The sequence below is a fragment of the Puntigrus tetrazona genome, unplaced genomic scaffold (assembly GCF_018831695.1).
Source record: "Puntigrus tetrazona isolate hp1 unplaced genomic scaffold, ASM1883169v1 S000000999, whole genome shotgun sequence".
Lineage (NCBI taxonomy): Eukaryota > Metazoa > Chordata > Actinopteri > Cypriniformes > Cyprinidae > Puntigrus > Puntigrus tetrazona.
Window position 1 is genome coordinate 1 of NW_025048594.1, and position 12491 is coordinate 12491.

The window sequence follows — 12491 nt, forward strand, 5'->3', positions numbered from 1 at the left end:
TCACGCCTGATCTACGTCTGATCTCAGAAGCTAAGCAGAGTTGGGCCTAGTTAGTACTTGGATGGAGACTGCTAAGAATACCAGGTGCTGTAAGTTTTTTGAGTTTTTCACTGCTTATCACAATACACTGGCCCTTGAGTGGCCCAAGTTTGACCAGCTCTTTGCTTTCCCCTTACTGCTTATTTAATTCAATTGCCTTTAAAGTAGCTGTTCTTTAAACAGAGTTTGACTGTTTTTTAACCACTAACTAATGCTCTTATCTTTAATGTAGCTCATTTTGAAGTTTTTTGTATTTCATTCATTACTTATCTAGTATAATGGCACTTGTAGTGTGCCTCACCTTAAAATAGGGGGCTTTTTGCAGCAGCTTTGCTTACGGCCATACCACCTGTTCACGCCTGATCGTCTGATCTCAGAAGCTAAGCAGAGTTGGGCCTAGTTAGTACTTGGATGGGAGACTGCCTAGGAATGCCAGGTGCTGTAAGTTTTTGAGTTTTTCACTACTTATCTAATACACTGGCCCTTAGTGTGGCAGAAGTTTGACCAGCTCTTTGCTTTCCCTTACTGCTTATTTAATTCAATTGCCTTTAAAGTAGCTGTTCTTTAAACAGAGTTTGACTGTTTTTAACTACTTAACTAATGCTCTTATCTTTAATGTAGCTCATTTTGAAGTATTTTTTGTATTTCATTCATTACTTATCTAGTATAATGGCACTTAGTGTGCCTCACCTTAAAATAGGGCTTTTGCAGCAGCTTTAAGCTTGCTTACACGGCCATACCACCCTGTTCACGCCTGATCTCGTCTGATCTCAGAAGCTAAGCAGAGTTGGGCCTAGTTAGTACTTGGATGGGAGACTGCCTAGGAATACCAGGTGCTGTAAGTTTTTGAGTTTTCACTACTTATCTAATACACTGGCCCTTAGTGTGGCCAAAGTTTGACCAGCTCTTTGCTTTCCCTTACTGCTTATTTAATTCAATTGCCTTTAAAGTAGCTGTTCTTTAAACAGAGTTTGACTGTTTTTAACTACTTAACTAATGCTCTTATCTTTAATGTAGCTCATTTTGAAGTATTTTTTTGTATTTCATTCATTACTTATCTAGTATAATGGCACTTAGTGTGCCTCACCTTAAAATAGGGGCTTTTTGCAGCAGCTTTTAAGCTTACGGCCATACCACCCTGTTCACGCCTGATCTCGTCTGATCTCAGAAGCTAAGCAGAGTTGGGCCTAGTTAGTACTTGGATGGAGACTGCCTAGGAATACCAGGTGCTGTAAGTTTTTGAGTTTTTTCACTACTTATCTAATACACTGGCCCTTAGTGTGGCCAAAGTTTGACCAGCTCTTTGCTTTCCCTTACTGCTTATTTAATTCAATTGCCTTTAAAGTAGCTGTTCTTTAAACAGAGTTTGACTGTTTTTAACTACTTAACTAATGCTCTTATCTTTAATGTAGCTCATTTTGAAGTATTTTTTGTATTTCATTCATTACTTATCTAGTATAATGGCACTTAGTGTGCCTCACCTTAAAATAGGGGGCTTTTTGCAGCAGCTTTAGCTTATGGCCATACCACCCTGTTCACGCCTGATCTCGTCTGATCTCAGAAGCTAAGCAGAGTTGGGCCTAGTTAGTACTTGGATGGGAGACTGCCTAGGAATACCAGGTGCTGTAAGTTTTGAGTTTTTCACTACTTATCTAATACACTGGCCCTTAGTGTGCCAAAGTTTGACCAGCTCTTTGCTTTCCCTTACTGCTTATTTAATTCAATTGCCTTTAAAGTAGCTGTTCTTTAAACAGAGTTTGACTGTTTTTAACTACTTAACTAATGCTCTTATCTTTAATGTAGCTCATTTTGAAGTATTTTTTTTTGTATTTCATTCATTACTTATCTAGTATAATGGCACTTAGTGTGCCTCACCTTAAAATAGGGGCTTTTGCAGCAGCTTTAGCTTACGGCCATACCACCCTGTTCACGCCTGATCTCGTCTGATCTCAGAAGCTAAGCAGAGTTGGGCCTAGTTAGTACTTGGATGGGAGACTGCCTAGGAATACCAGGTGCTGTAAGTTTTGAGTTTTTCACTACTTATCTAATACACTGGCCCTTAGTGTGGCCAAAGTTTGACCAGCTCTTTGCTTTCCCTTACTGCTTATTTAATTCAATTGCCTTTAAAGTAGCTGTTCTTTAAACAGAGTTTGACTGTTTTTAACTACTTAACTAATGCTCTTATCTTTAATGTAGCTCATTTTGAAGTATTTTTTGTATTTCATTCATTACTTATCTAGTATAATGGCACTTAGTGTGCCTCACCTTAAAATAGGGGGCTTTTGCAGCAGCTTTTGCTTACGGCCATACCACCTGTTCACGCCTGATCTCGTCTGATCTCAGAAGCTAAGCAGAGTTGGGCCTAGTTAGTACTTGGATGGGAGACTGCCTAGGAATACCAGGTGCTGTAAGTTTTGAGTTTTTCACTACTTATCTAATACACTGGCCCTTAGTGTGGCCAAAGTTTGACCAGCTCTTTGCTTTCCCTTACTGCTTATTTAATTCAATTGCCTTTAAAGTAGCTGTTCTTTAAACAGGAGTTTGACTGTTTTTAACTACTTAACTAATGCTCTTATCTTTAATGTAGCTCATTTTTGAAGTATTTTTTTGTATTTCATTCATTACTTATCTAGTATAATGGCACTTAGTGTGCCTCACCTTAAAATAGGGGGCTTTTTGCAGCAGCTTTAGCTTACGGCCATACCACCCTGTTCACGCCTGATCTCGTCTGATCTCAGAAGCTAAGCAGAGTTGGGCCTAGTTAGTACTTGGATGGGAGACTGCCTAGGAATACCAGGTGCTGTAAGTTTTGAGTTTTTCACTACTTATCTAATACACTGGCCCTTAGTGTGGCCAAAGTTTGACCAGCTCTTTGCTTTCCCTTACTGCTTATTTAATTCAATTGCCTTTAAAGTAGCTGTTCTTTAAACAGAGTTTGACTGTTTTTAACTACTTAACTAATGCTCTTATCTTTAATGTAGCTCATTTTGAAGTATTTTTGTATTTCATTCATTACTTATCTAGTATAATGGCACTTAGTGTGCCTCACCTTAAAATAGGGGGCTTTTGCAGCAGCTTTCGCTTACGGCCATACCACCCTGTTCACGCCTGATCTCGTCTGATCTCAGAAGCTAAGCAGAGTTGGGCCTAGTTAGTACTTGGATGGGAGACTGCCTAGGAATACCAGGTGCTGTAAGTTTTTGAGTTTTTCACTACTTATCTAATACACTGGCCCTTAGTGTGGCCAAAGTTTGACCAGCTCTTTGCTTTCCTTACTGCTTATTTAATTCAATTGCCTTTAAAGTAGCTGTTCTTTAAACAGAGTTTGACTGTTTTTAACTACTTAACTAATGCTCTTATCTTTAATGTAGCTCATTTTGAAGTATTTTTTTGTATTTCATTCATTACTTATCTAGTATAATGGCACTTAGTGTGCCTCACCTTAAAATAGGGGCTTTTTGCAGCAGCTTTAAGCTTACGGCCATCCCACCTGTTCACGCCTGATCTCGTCTGATCTCAGAAGCTAAGCAGAGTTGGGCCTAGTTAGTACTTGGATGGGAGACTGCCTAGGAATACCAGGTGCTGTAAGTTTTTGAGTTTTTCACTACTTATCTAATACACTGGCCCTTAGTGTGGCCAAAAGTTTGACCAGCTCTTTGCTTTCCCTTACTGCTTATTTAATTCAATTGCCTTTAAAGTAGCTGTTCTTTAAACAGAGTTTGACTGTTTTTAACTACTTAACTAATGCTCTTATCTTTAATGTAGCTCATTTTGAAGTATTTTTGTATTTCATTCATTACTTATCTAGTATAATGGCACTTAGTGTGCCTCACCTTAAAATAGGGGGCTTTTGCAGCAGCTTTAGCTTACGGCCATACCACACCTGTTCACGCCTGATCTCGTCTGATCTCAGAAGCTAAGCAGAGTTGGGCCTAGTTAGTACTTGGATGGGAGACTGCCTAGGAATACCAGGTGCTGTAAGTTTTTGAGTTTTTTCACTACTTATCTAATACACTGGCCCTTAGTGTGGCCAAAGTTTGACCAGCTCTTTGCTTTCCCTTACTGCTTATTTAATTCAATTGCCTTTAAAGTAGCTGTTCTTTAAACAGAGTTTGACTGTTTTTAACTACTTAACTAATGCTCTTATCTTTAATGTAGCTCATTTTGAAGTATTTTTTTTTGTATTTCATTCATTACTTATCTAGTATAATGGCATTAGTGTGCCTCACCTTAAAATAGGGGGCTTTTTGCAGCAGCTTTCGCTTACGGCCATACCACCCTGTTCACGCCTGATCTCGTCTGATCTCAGAAGCTAAGCAGAGTTGGGCCTAGTTAGTACTTGGATGGGAGACTGCCTAGGAATACCAGGTGCTGTAAAGTTTTGAGTTTTCACTACTTATCTAATACACTGGCCCTTAGTGTGGCCAAAGTTTGACCAGCTCTTTGCTTTCCCTTACTGCTTATTTAATTCAAATTGCCTTTAAAGTAGCTGTTCTTTAAACAGAGTTTGACTGTTTTTAACTACTTAACTAATGCTCTTATCTTTAATGTAGCTCATTTTGAAGTATTTTTTGTATTTCATTCATTACTTATCTAGTATAATGGCACTTAGTGTGCCTCACCTTAAAATAGGGGCTTTTTGCAGCAGCTTTAGCTTACGGCCATACCACCCTGTTCACGCCTGATCTCGTCTGATCTCAGAAGCTAAGCAGAGTTGGGCCTAGTTAGTACTTGGATGGGAGACTGCCTAGGAATACCAGGTGCTGTAAGTTTTTGAGTTTTTCACTACTTATCTAATACACTGGCCCTTAGTGTGGCCAAAGTTTGACCAGCTCTTTGCTTTCCCTTACTGCTTATTTAATTCAATTGCCTTTAAAGTAGCTGTTCTTTAAACAGAGTTTGACTGTTTTTAACTACTTAACTAATGCTCTTATCTTTAATGTAGCTCATTTTGAAGTATTTTTGTATTTCATTCATTACTTATCTAGTATAATGGCACTTAGTGTGCCTCACCTTAAAAATAGGGGCTTTTGCAGCAGCTTTAAGCTTACACAGCCATACCACCCTGTTCACGCCTGATCTCGTCTGATCTCAGAAGCTAAGCAGAGTTGGGCCTAGTTAGTACTTGGATGGGAGACTGCCTAGGAATACCAGGTGCTGTAAGTTTTGAGTTTTTCACTACTTATCTAATACACTGGCCCTTAGTGTGGCCAAAGTTTGACCAGCTCTTTGCTTTCCCTTACTGCTTATTTAATTCAATTGCCTTTAAAGTAGCTGTTCTTTAAACAGAGTTTGACTGTTTTTAACTACTTAACTAATGCTCTTATCTTTAATGTAGCTCATTTTGAAGTATTTTTTTGTATTTCATTCATTACTTATCTAGTATAATGGCACTTAGTGTGCCTCACCTTAAAATAGGGGCTTTTTGCAGCAGCTTTAAGCTTACGGCCATACCACCCTGTTCACGCCTGATCTCGTCTGATCTCAGAAGCTAAGCAGAGTTGGGCCTAGTTAGTACTTGGATGGGAGACTGCCTAGGAATACCAGGTGCTGTAAGTTTTGAGTTTTTCACTACTTATCTAATACACTGGCCCTTAGTGTGGCCAAAGTTTGACCAGCTCTTTGCTTTCCCTTACTGCTTATTTAATTCAATTGCCTTTAAAGTAGCTGTTCTTTAAACAGAGTTTGACTGTTTTTAACTACTTAACTAATGCTCTTATCTTTAATGTAGCTCATTTTTGAGTATTTTTTTGTATTTCATTCATTACTTATCTAGTATAATGGCATTAGTGTGCCTCACCTTAAAATAGGGGCTTTTTGCAGCAGCTTTTAGCTTACGGCCATACCACCCTGTTCACGCCTGATCTCGTCTGATCTCAGAAGCTAAGCAGAGTTGGGCCTAGTTAGTACTTGGATGGGAGACTGCCTAGGAATACCAGGTGCTGTAAGTTTTGAGTTTTTCACTACTTATCTAATACACTGGCCCTTAGTGTGGCCAAAGTTTGACCAGCTCTTTGCTTTCCCTTACTGCTTATTTAATTCAATTGCCTTTAAAGTAGCTGTTCTTTAAACAGAGTTTGACTGTTTTTAACTACTTAACTAATGCTCTTATCTTTAATGTAGCTCATTTTGAAGTATTTTTTTGTATTTCATTCATTACTTATCTAGTATAATGGCACTTAGTGTGCCTCACCTTAAAATAGGGGCTTTTGCAGCAGCTTTGCGCTACGGCCATACCACCCTGTTCACGCCTGATCTCGTCTGATCTCAGAAGCTAAGCAGAGTTGGGCCTAGTTAGTACTTGGATGGGAGACTGCCTAGGAATACCAGGTGCTGTAAGTTTTTGAGTTTTCACTACTTATCTAATACACTGGCCCTTAGTGTGGCCAAAGTTTGACCAGCTCTTTGCTTTCCCTTACTGCTTATTTAATTCAATTGCCTTTAAAGTAGCTGTTCTTTAAACAGAGTTTGACTGTTTTTAACTACTTAACTAATGCTCTTATCTTTAATGTAGCTCATTTTGAAGTATTTTTTTGTATTTCATTCATTACTTATCTAGTATAATGGCACTTAGTGTGCCTCACCTTAAAATAGGGGCTTTTGCAGCAGCTTTAGCTTACGGCCATCCACCACCCTGTTCACGCCTGATCTCGTCTGATCTCAGAAGCTAAGCAGAGTTGGGCCTAGTTAGTACTTGGATGGGAGACTGCCTAGGAATACCAGGTGCTGTAAGTTTTGAGTTTTTCACTACTTATCTAATACACTGGCCCTTAGTGTGGCCAAAGTTTGACCAGCTCTTTGCTTTCCCTTACTGCTTATTTAATTCAATTGCCTTTAAAGTAGCTGTTCTTTAAACAGAGTTTGACTGTTTTTAACTACTTAACTAATGCTCTTATCTTTAATGTAGCTCATTTTGAAGTATTTTTTTGTATTTCATTCATTACTTATCTAGTATAATGGCACTTAGTGTGCCTCACCTTAAAATAGGGGGCTTTTGCAGCAGCTTTCGCTTACGGCCATACCACCCTGTTCACGCCTGATCTCGTCTGATCTCAGAAGCTAAGCAGAGTTGGGCCTAGTTAGTACTTTGATGGGAGACTGCCTAGGAATACCAGGTGCTGTAAGTTTTGAGTTTTTCACTACTTATCTAATACACTGGCCCTTAGTGTGGCCAAAGTTTGACCAGCTCTTTGCTTTCCCTTACTGCTTATTTAATTCAATTGCCTTTAAAGTAGCTGTTCTTTAAACAGAGTTTGACTGTTTTTAACTACTTAACTAATGCTCTTATCTTTAATGTAGCTCATTTTGAAGTATTTTTTTGTATTTCATTCATTACTTATCTAGTATAATGGCACATAGTGTGCCTCACCTTAAAATAGGGGCTTTTGCAGCAGCTTTAGCTTACGGCCATACCACCCTGTTCACGCCTGATCTCGTCTGATCTCAGAAGCTAAGCAGAGTTGGGCCTAGTTAGTACTTGGATGGGAGACTGCCTAGGAATACCAGGTGCTGTAAGTTTTTGAGTTTTTCACTACTTATCTAATACACTGGCCCTTAGTGTGGCCAAAGTTTGACCAGCTCTTTGCTTTCCCTTACTGCTTATTTAATTCAATTGCCTTTAAAGTAGCTGTTCTTTAAACAGAGTTTGACTGTTTTTAACTACTTAACTAATGCTCTTATCTTTAATGTAGCTCATTTTGAAGTATTTTTTGTATTTCATTCATTACTTATCTAGTATAATGGCACTTAGTGTGCCTCACCTTAAAATAGGGGCTTTTTGCAGCAGCTTTAAGCTTACGGCCATACCACCCTGTTCACGCCTGATCTCGTCTGATCTCAGAAGCTAAGCAGAGTTGGGCCTAGTTAGTACTTGGATGGGAGACTGCCTAGGAATACCAGGTGCTGTAAGTTTTGAGTTTTTCACTACTTATCTAATACACTGGCCCTTAGTGTGGCCAAAGTTTGACCAGCTCTTTGCTTTCCCTTACTGCTTATTTAATTCAATTGCCTTTAAAGTAGCTGTTCTTTAAACAGAGTTTGACTGTTTTTAACTACTTAACTAATGCTCTTATCTTTAATGTAGCTCATTTTGAAGTATTTTTGTATTTCATTCATTACTTATCTAGTATAATGGCACTTAGTGTGCCTCACCTTAAAATAGGGGCTTTTGCAGCAGCTTTAGCTTACAGCCATACCACCCTGTTCACGCCTGATCTCGTCTGATCTCAGAAGCTAAGCAGAGTTGGGCCTAGTTAGTACTTGGATGGGAGACTGCCTAGGAATACCAGGTGCTGTAAGTTTTTGAGTTTTTCACTACTTATCTAATACACTGGCCCTTAGAGTGGCCAAAGTTTGACCAGCTCTTTGCTTTCCTTTACTGCTTATTTAATTCAATTGCCTTTAAAGTAGCTGTTCTTTAAACAGAGTTTTGACTGTTTTTAACTACTTAACTAATGCTCTTATCTTTAATGTAGCTCATTTTGAAGTATTTTTTTGTATTTCATTCATTACTTATCTAGTATAATGGCACTTAGTGTGCCTCACCTTAAAATAGGGGGCTTTTTGCAGCAGCTTTAGCTTACGGCCATACCACCCTGTTCACGCCTGATCTCGTCTGATCTCAGAAGCTAAGCAGAGTTGGGCCTAGTTAGTACTTGGATGGGAGACTGCCTAGGAATACCAGGTGCTGTAAGTTTTGAGTTTTTCACTACTTATCTAATACACTGGCCCTTAGTGTGGCCAAAGTTTGACCAGCTCTTTGCTTTCCCTTACTGCTTATTTAATTCAATTGCCTTTAAAGTAGCTGTTCTTTAAACAGAGTTTGACTGTTTTTAACTACTTAACTAATGCTCTTATCTTTAATGTAGCTCATTTTGAAGTATTTTTTTGTATTTCATTCATTACTTATCTAGTATAATGGCACTTAGTGTGCCTCACCTTAAAATAGTGGGCTTTTTGCAGCAGCTTTCGCTTACAGCCATACCACCCTGTTCACGCCTGATCTCGTCTGATCTCAGAAGCTAAGCAGAGTTGGGCCTAGTTAGTACTTGGATGGGAGACTGCCTAGGAATACCAGGTGCTGTAAGTTTTGAGTTTTTCACTACTTATCTAATACACTGGCCCTTAGTGTGGCCAAAGTTTGACCAGCTCTTTGCTTTCCCTTACTGCTTATTTAATTCAATTGCCTTTAAAGTAGCTGTTCTTTAAACAGAGTTTGACTGTTTTTAACTACTTAACTAATGCTCTTATCTTTAATGTAGCTCATTTTGAAGTATTTTTTTGTATTTCATTCATTACTTATCTAGTATAATGGCATAGTGTGCCTCACCTTAAAATAGGGGGCTTTTTGCAGCAGCTTTTAGCTTCACGGCCATACCACCCTGTTCACGCCTGATCTCGTCTGATCTCAGAAGCTAAGCAGAGTTGGGCCTAGTTAGTACTTGGATGGGAGACTGCCTAGGAATACCAGGTGCTGTAAGTTTTTGAGTTTTTCACTACTTATCTAATACACTGGCCCTTAGTGTGGCCAAAGTTTGACCAGCTCTTTGCTTTCCCTTACTGCTTATTTAATTCAATTGCCTTTAAAGTAGCTGTTCTTTAAACAGAGTTTGACTGTTTTTAACTACTTAACTAATGCTCTTATCTTTAATGTAGCTCATTTTGAAGTATTTTTTGTATTTCATTCATTACTTATCTAGTATAATGGCACTTAGTGTGCCTCACCTTAAAATAGGGGCTTTTTGCAGCAGCTTTTGCTTACGGCCATACCACCCTGTTCACGCCTGATCTCGTCTGATCTCAGAAGCTAAGCAGAGTTGGGCCTAGTTAGTACTTGGATGGGAGACTGCCTAGGAATACCAGGTGCTGTAAGTTTTGAGTTTTTCACTACTTATCTAATACACTGGCCCTTAGTGTGGCCCAAGTTTGACCAGCTCTTTGCTTTCCCTTACTGCTTATTTAATTCAATTGCCTTTAAAGTAGCTGTTCTTTAAACAGAGTTTGACTGTTTTTAACTACTTAACTAATGCTCTTATCTTTAATGTAGCTCATTTTGAAGTATTTTTGTATTTCATTCATTACTTATCTAGTATAATGGCACTTAGTGTGCCTCACCTTAAAATAGGGGCTTTTGCAGCAGCTTTCGCTTACTGGCCATACCACCCTGTTCACGCCTGATCTCGTCTGATCTCAGAAGCTAAGCAGAGTTGGGCCTAGTTAGTACTTGGATGGGAGACTGCCTAGGAATACCAGGTGCTGTAAGTTTTGAGTTTTTCACTACTTATCTAATACACTGGCCCTTAGTGTGGCCAAAGTTTGACCAGCTCTTTGCTTTCCCTTACTGCTTATTTAATTCAATTGCCTTTAAAGTAGCTGTTCTTTAAACAGAGTTTGACTGTTTTTAACTACTTAACTAATGCTCTTATCTTTAATGTAGCTCATTTTGAAGTATTTTTTTTGTATTTCATTCATTACTTATCTAGTATAATGGCACTTAGTGTGCCTCACCTTAAAATAGGGGCTTTTTGCAGCAGCTTTAAAGCTTACGGCCATACCACCCTGTTCACGCCTGATCTCGTCTGATCTCAGAAGCTAAGCAGAGTTGGGCCTAGTTAGTACTTGGATGGGAGACTGCCTAGGAATACCAGGTGCTGTAAGTTTTTGAGTTTTTCACTACTTATCTAATACACTGGCCCTTAGTGTGGCCAAAGTTTGACCAGCTCTTTGCTTTCCCTTACTGCTTATTTAATTCATTGCCTTTAAAGTAGCTGTTCTTTAAACAGAGTTTGACTGTTTTTAACTACTTAACTAATGCTCTTATCTTTAATGTAGCTCATTTTGAAGTATTTTTTTGTATTTCATTCATTACTTATCTAGTATAATGGCACTTAGTGTGCCTCACCTTAAAATAGGGGTTTTTTGCAGCAGCTTTCGCTTACGGCCATACCACCCTGTTCACGCCTGATCTCGTCTGATCTCAGAAGCTAAGCAGAGTTGGGCCTAGTTAGTACTTGGATGGGAGACTGCCTAGGAATACCAGGTGCTGTAAGTTTTTGAGTTTTTCACTACTTATCTAATACACTGGCCCTTAGTGTGGCCCAAAGTTTGACCAGCTCTTTGCTTTCCCTTACTGCTTATTTAATTCAATTGCCTTTAAAGTAGCTGTTCTTTAAACAGAGTTTGACTGTTTTTAACTACTTAACTAATGCTCTTATCTTTAATGTAGCTCATTTTGAAGTATTTTTTTGTATTTCATTCATTACTTATCTAGTATAATGGCACTTAGTGTGCCTCACCTTAAAATAGGGCTTTTGCAGCAGCTTTAGCTTACGGCCATACCACCCTGTTCACGCCTGATCTCGTCTGATCTCAGAAGCTAAGCAGAGTTGGGCCTAGTTAGTACTTGGATGGGAGACTGCCTAGGAATACCAGGTGCTGTAAGTTTTTGAGTTTTTCACTACTTATCTAATACACTGGCCCTTAGTGTGGCCAAAGTTTGACCAGCTCTTTGCTTTCCCTTACTGCTTATTTAATTCAATTGCCTTTAAAGTAGCTGTTCTTTAAACAGAGTTTGACTGTTTTTAACTACTTAACTAATGCTCTTATCTTTAATGTAGCTCATTTTGAAGTATTTTTTTGTATTTCATTCATTACTTATCTAGTATAATGGCACTTAGTGTGCCTCACCTTAAAATAGGGGCTTTTTGCAGCAGCTTTAGCTTCACGGCCATACCACCCTGTTCACGCCTGATCTCGTCTGATCTCAGAAGCTAAGCAGAGTTGGGCCTAGTTAGTACTTGGATGGGAGACTGCCTAGGAATACCAGGTGCTGTAAGTTTTGAGTTTTTCACTACTTATCTAATACACTGGCCCTTAGTGTGGCCAAAGTTTGACCAGCTCTTTGCTTTCCCTTACTGCTTATTTAATTCAATTGCCTTTAAAGTAGCTGTTCTTTAAACAGAGTTTGACTGTTTTTAACTACTTAACTAATGCTCTTATCTTTAATGCAAGCTCATTTTGAAGTATTTTTTTGTATTTCATTCATTACTTATCTAGTATAATGGCACTTAGTGTGCCTCACCTTAAAATAGGGGGCTTTTTGCAGCTTTTAGCTTACGGCCATACCACCCTGTTCACGCCTGATCTCGTCTGATCTCAGAAGCTAAGCAGAGTTGGGCCTAGTTAGTACTTGGATGGGAGACTGCCTAGGAATACCAGGTGCTGTAAGTTTTGAGTTTTTCACTACTTATCTAATACACTGGCCCTTAGTGTGGCCAAAGTTTGACCAGCTCTTTGCTTTCCCTTACTGCTTATTTAATTCAATTGCCTTTAAAGTAGCTGTTCTTTAAACAGAGTTTGACTGTTTTTAACTACTTAACTAATGCTCTTATCTTTAATGTTCATTCAGCTGAAGTATTTTGAAGTATTTTTTTGTATAGTATGTGGCAGCTTCA

General features: G+C 38.8%; 18 non-coding genes and 13 pseudogenes across 18 annotated transcripts; all 31 read left to right on the forward strand.

Annotated features, from left to right (window-relative positions):
* The first annotated feature begins 371 nt into the window (after positions 1–371).
* LOC122340015 lies at positions 372–487 on the forward strand (annotated as a pseudogene).
* A 278-nt stretch (positions 488–765) lies between these two features.
* Positions 766–884, forward strand: LOC122339969 (annotated as a pseudogene).
* Positions 885–1159: 275 nt separating this feature from the next.
* LOC122340095 lies at positions 1160–1277 on the forward strand (annotated as a pseudogene).
* A 275-nt stretch (positions 1278–1552) lies between these two features.
* Positions 1553–1671, forward strand: LOC122340074. The gene has a single exon (XR_006250124.1). It is a non-coding gene; the product is annotated as a 5S ribosomal RNA (ribosomal RNA).
* A 273-nt stretch (positions 1672–1944) lies between these two features.
* Positions 1945–2063, forward strand: LOC122340057. The gene has a single exon (XR_006250107.1). It is a non-coding gene; the product is annotated as a 5S ribosomal RNA (ribosomal RNA).
* A 272-nt stretch (positions 2064–2335) lies between these two features.
* Positions 2336–2453, forward strand: LOC122339955 (annotated as a pseudogene).
* A 276-nt stretch (positions 2454–2729) lies between these two features.
* On the forward strand, positions 2730–2848 carry LOC122340068. Its single transcript, XR_006250118.1, has one exon. It is a non-coding gene; the product is annotated as a 5S ribosomal RNA (ribosomal RNA).
* A 271-nt stretch (positions 2849–3119) lies between these two features.
* LOC122340079 lies at positions 3120–3238 on the forward strand. The gene has a single exon (XR_006250127.1). It is a non-coding gene; the product is annotated as a 5S ribosomal RNA (ribosomal RNA).
* A 274-nt stretch (positions 3239–3512) lies between these two features.
* On the forward strand, positions 3513–3630 carry LOC122339977 (annotated as a pseudogene).
* Positions 3631–3903: 273 nt separating this feature from the next.
* On the forward strand, positions 3904–4023 carry LOC122339949 (annotated as a pseudogene).
* Positions 4024–4300: 277 nt separating this feature from the next.
* On the forward strand, positions 4301–4419 carry LOC122340091 (annotated as a pseudogene).
* Positions 4420–4692: 273 nt separating this feature from the next.
* Positions 4693–4811, forward strand: LOC122340090. Its single transcript, XR_006250128.1, has one exon. It is a non-coding gene; the product is annotated as a 5S ribosomal RNA (ribosomal RNA).
* A 275-nt stretch (positions 4812–5086) lies between these two features.
* On the forward strand, positions 5087–5205 carry LOC122339972 (annotated as a pseudogene).
* Positions 5206–5479: 274 nt separating this feature from the next.
* Positions 5480–5598, forward strand: LOC122339953. Its single transcript, XR_006250097.1, has one exon. It is a non-coding gene; the product is annotated as a 5S ribosomal RNA (ribosomal RNA).
* A 273-nt stretch (positions 5599–5871) lies between these two features.
* On the forward strand, positions 5872–5990 carry LOC122339964. Its single transcript, XR_006250098.1, has one exon. It is a non-coding gene; the product is annotated as a 5S ribosomal RNA (ribosomal RNA).
* A 272-nt stretch (positions 5991–6262) lies between these two features.
* Positions 6263–6381, forward strand: LOC122339962 (annotated as a pseudogene).
* A 272-nt stretch (positions 6382–6653) lies between these two features.
* On the forward strand, positions 6654–6774 carry LOC122339963 (annotated as a pseudogene).
* Positions 6775–7047: 273 nt separating this feature from the next.
* On the forward strand, positions 7048–7166 carry LOC122340073. The gene has a single exon (XR_006250123.1). It is a non-coding gene; the product is annotated as a 5S ribosomal RNA (ribosomal RNA).
* A 272-nt stretch (positions 7167–7438) lies between these two features.
* On the forward strand, positions 7439–7557 carry LOC122339976. The gene has a single exon (XR_006250099.1). It is a non-coding gene; the product is annotated as a 5S ribosomal RNA (ribosomal RNA).
* A 274-nt stretch (positions 7558–7831) lies between these two features.
* LOC122339988 lies at positions 7832–7950 on the forward strand. The gene has a single exon (XR_006250100.1). It is a non-coding gene; the product is annotated as a 5S ribosomal RNA (ribosomal RNA).
* Positions 7951–8220: 270 nt separating this feature from the next.
* Positions 8221–8339, forward strand: LOC122340071. Its single transcript, XR_006250121.1, has one exon. It is a non-coding gene; the product is annotated as a 5S ribosomal RNA (ribosomal RNA).
* A 276-nt stretch (positions 8340–8615) lies between these two features.
* LOC122339999 lies at positions 8616–8734 on the forward strand. The gene has a single exon (XR_006250101.1). It is a non-coding gene; the product is annotated as a 5S ribosomal RNA (ribosomal RNA).
* Positions 8735–9008: 274 nt separating this feature from the next.
* Positions 9009–9127, forward strand: LOC122340072. The gene has a single exon (XR_006250122.1). It is a non-coding gene; the product is annotated as a 5S ribosomal RNA (ribosomal RNA).
* A 274-nt stretch (positions 9128–9401) lies between these two features.
* On the forward strand, positions 9402–9520 carry LOC122339952 (annotated as a pseudogene).
* Positions 9521–9793: 273 nt separating this feature from the next.
* On the forward strand, positions 9794–9912 carry LOC122340011. Its single transcript, XR_006250102.1, has one exon. It is a non-coding gene; the product is annotated as a 5S ribosomal RNA (ribosomal RNA).
* Positions 9913–10182: 270 nt separating this feature from the next.
* On the forward strand, positions 10183–10302 carry LOC122339948 (annotated as a pseudogene).
* Positions 10303–10578: 276 nt separating this feature from the next.
* On the forward strand, positions 10579–10697 carry LOC122340022. Its single transcript, XR_006250103.1, has one exon. It is a non-coding gene; the product is annotated as a 5S ribosomal RNA (ribosomal RNA).
* Positions 10698–10970: 273 nt separating this feature from the next.
* LOC122340034 lies at positions 10971–11089 on the forward strand. Its single transcript, XR_006250104.1, has one exon. It is a non-coding gene; the product is annotated as a 5S ribosomal RNA (ribosomal RNA).
* Positions 11090–11362: 273 nt separating this feature from the next.
* On the forward strand, positions 11363–11481 carry LOC122340046. The gene has a single exon (XR_006250105.1). It is a non-coding gene; the product is annotated as a 5S ribosomal RNA (ribosomal RNA).
* A 275-nt stretch (positions 11482–11756) lies between these two features.
* LOC122339954 lies at positions 11757–11875 on the forward strand (annotated as a pseudogene).
* Positions 11876–12148: 273 nt separating this feature from the next.
* On the forward strand, positions 12149–12267 carry LOC122340056. The gene has a single exon (XR_006250106.1). It is a non-coding gene; the product is annotated as a 5S ribosomal RNA (ribosomal RNA).
* Positions 12268–12491: the final 224 nt, after the last annotated feature.